At 43.7% G+C, this 2,408-nt stretch overlaps 1 long non-coding RNA gene across 1 annotated transcript; it reads left to right on the top strand.

The window, feature by feature from the left end:
• The first annotated feature begins 986 nt into the window (after positions 1-986).
• Positions 987-2,115, top strand: LOC149268910 (uncharacterized). The gene is made up of 4 exons (XR_016269880.1): positions 987-1,157; positions 1,243-1,500; positions 1,559-1,726; positions 1,809-2,115. It is a non-coding gene; the product is annotated as an uncharacterized LOC149268910 (long non-coding RNA).
• The last annotated feature ends 293 nt before the right edge of the window (positions 2,116-2,408 follow it).

The raw sequence follows: 2,408 nt of genomic DNA, 5'->3' as shown, positions 1-2,408 counted from the left end.
TTAATTGCTTCATTGCCAATTGCGGATATCCTGGTATGGCGATATCCTTTTTGTAAGTATGCATAATGTGCATAGTTTTACTAGTATTTATTGTAATGCACCATTTTCTTCGCCCACAGAGCTAATTTGTCCATATATGCTTGTTGCTGAGCTAACGCATCTGCTTGCGACAGTTTGCTGAGAGGACTACGACGTCATCGGCATAAGTGGCTAAGAGGATTTTATTTCCAGAGGCATAAGTTGGGCTTGGAATATCACTGGTGTATATGTTATACAGCACTGGCCCAAGCAGGCTACCTTGAGGCACCCCAGCGTGTATTTGCTTGGTTGCAGAGCGGCATCCTCCATGGCATTCACAATAAATGATCGATTTGCTAAGTAGGAGCAAAGGATTCGATACAGAAGCGTCAGGTAAGAGCATCTTGAGTTTGTATCTCAGACCTGAGTGCCACACTCTGTCAAATGCTTCTTTATGTCCAAGTAAACGGCAGAGCAATACTTATGTTCTTCATATGATTTCAGAATGAACTGCGTGACTCGCCCAAGCTGTTGCTCAGCTGAGTGGGCCTTGCGAAAGCCAAATTGGTGGCTGGGTATAGCATTGGTAAGTGCGTCTTGCTCAAGCATACGGCTCAGAATTAAGAACTCTAATATTTAGATAAGCCAGACAAGAGACTTATTGGCCTGTATGATGATACATGCTGCGTGGGCTTGCCGGGCTTGTGTATCATCTTGACCAGTGCTAACTTCCAGCTGGTAGGAAATGGCCCATTCGAAGTGAGTTGTTGCATATTAAACAAGGTATAGTATTGCCCTCATTGGCAGCGCTTTGATAGTGTGATTGTCGATATTATCTAAACCAGCTGCTTTTCCTTCTTCTCCAGCGTGCTAATATGATTAATGACTTCTGTCACTGTGACTGGCCGAAAAGGAGACCAAGGCAGACGCTGGTGACTGACTAATTTGCGCCTCAATTTCGTGCCAAGTCGCCAGGTGATGCAGAGATGAGAGGCTTGAAGCGTTGCTCAAGGCTATCAGCAAAGACTTCAGCTTTCTCCGCCGTTGTTTTGCACCATACATTATTGGCGTTAGAGCCATTGCCATCGCTGGACTTTAATAGTGGCAGATTTGGAGCCGGCTGTCGCTTGATTTCGTTGGTAAGTCGCCAGAGCTTTTGCATACTGTATCTATCTGTGGGGTCGATAGAGCTGAATAATTCTTCTTCATATTTTTGCTTTGCAGATTTTATATCTTTGCTGATGCGATTTGACAGCCTATTGCAGATCTGCTTTGCCAGGGGATTTCGGCTTTGTAGAAGATAGCGTTTGATTTGCTTCTTGGCCTCAATCAACTGGAGAGTCTGGCTTTTGACTCGAAACCTAGATCTGGTTATCTTGCGTGGACACTGCGCATTGGCAAAGTTTGCAGCATCTTGGACGTTTTTGACAAGAATATCAACAGCATCATCAACATCATCTGGACTGCTGATTTCAGTGTTGAGTAAGATTCTGTCGTTTAGGTAACTTTGAAATTTGCTTATATTAGCATTCAAATCCAGAAGATGGCCTTTTGCTTTGCTGATGATCGGCTTCTCAACCAGCTGGACTTGCAATGGGAGGTGATCCGAGTTTAGCTCGAAAGAGTCAGTGATGGCCAGCAAATCTCGCCTGATGCCTTTGAAAAGCGCAAAGTCTATGGCAGATGGAGTTTGGCGTGAGTTGAAAGGGTAATGCGTTGGCGACCCAGTTGCCAGAATATTGCAATTTTCTTGGAAAATACTGTTTACTAACGTTCTGCCTCTAATACAGGATCTGGCGTTTCCCCACCATTGGCTCTTTGCGTTCCAGTCACCACCTACAAGATACGTGTCGCCCAGCAAATTCAGAAGATTGCTGAAGTCTTGCGCAGTCCAGCTTACTTGCGGTGGGCAGTAAATGGCCACAATATTTACGTGCTTGCCGTTTTGTAAGCTGACTGATACTTCAACACTTTGGTGCGAGTCCAAGGATGAGCAGCGCATAGCGTAATGGCAGATGTTTTGTTTGATTATAAAAGCTGCGCCACCTCTGCGCCTATTTGTAGGGTGGTTTGCCAAATAAATTATGTATCCGTCAATTACAATGTTGTCCTTGTCCTTGTCCGTCAGATGGGTTTCAGATATTAGCATAATGTCTATATTATGCTTAATAACATATTGCTTTACTTCAATAAGCTTATTTGTAATACCAGCAGCATTCCATATGGAGATGTTAATGTTGTTGGTACTATTAGATACAGCAGTCTGCAGTGTGCAGCTGCGTCTATTAGCAATATGTGCATCAGATACATTATTAGACATTTATGTGCTCACTTGGACCAACTCTAGCTAATAGGCAAGCAGTCAATGTGGTCATCATCTCTATAAGTTT

This window comes from Drosophila arizonae, chromosome 4 (assembly GCF_054131065.1).
Source record: "Drosophila arizonae isolate 15081-1271.41 chromosome 4, UAZ_ARI_1.0, whole genome shotgun sequence".
Lineage (NCBI taxonomy): Eukaryota > Metazoa > Arthropoda > Insecta > Diptera > Drosophilidae > Drosophila > Drosophila arizonae.
Note: the sequence above shows the minus strand (reverse complement) of the source record. Positions and strands in the feature narration are given on the sequence as shown.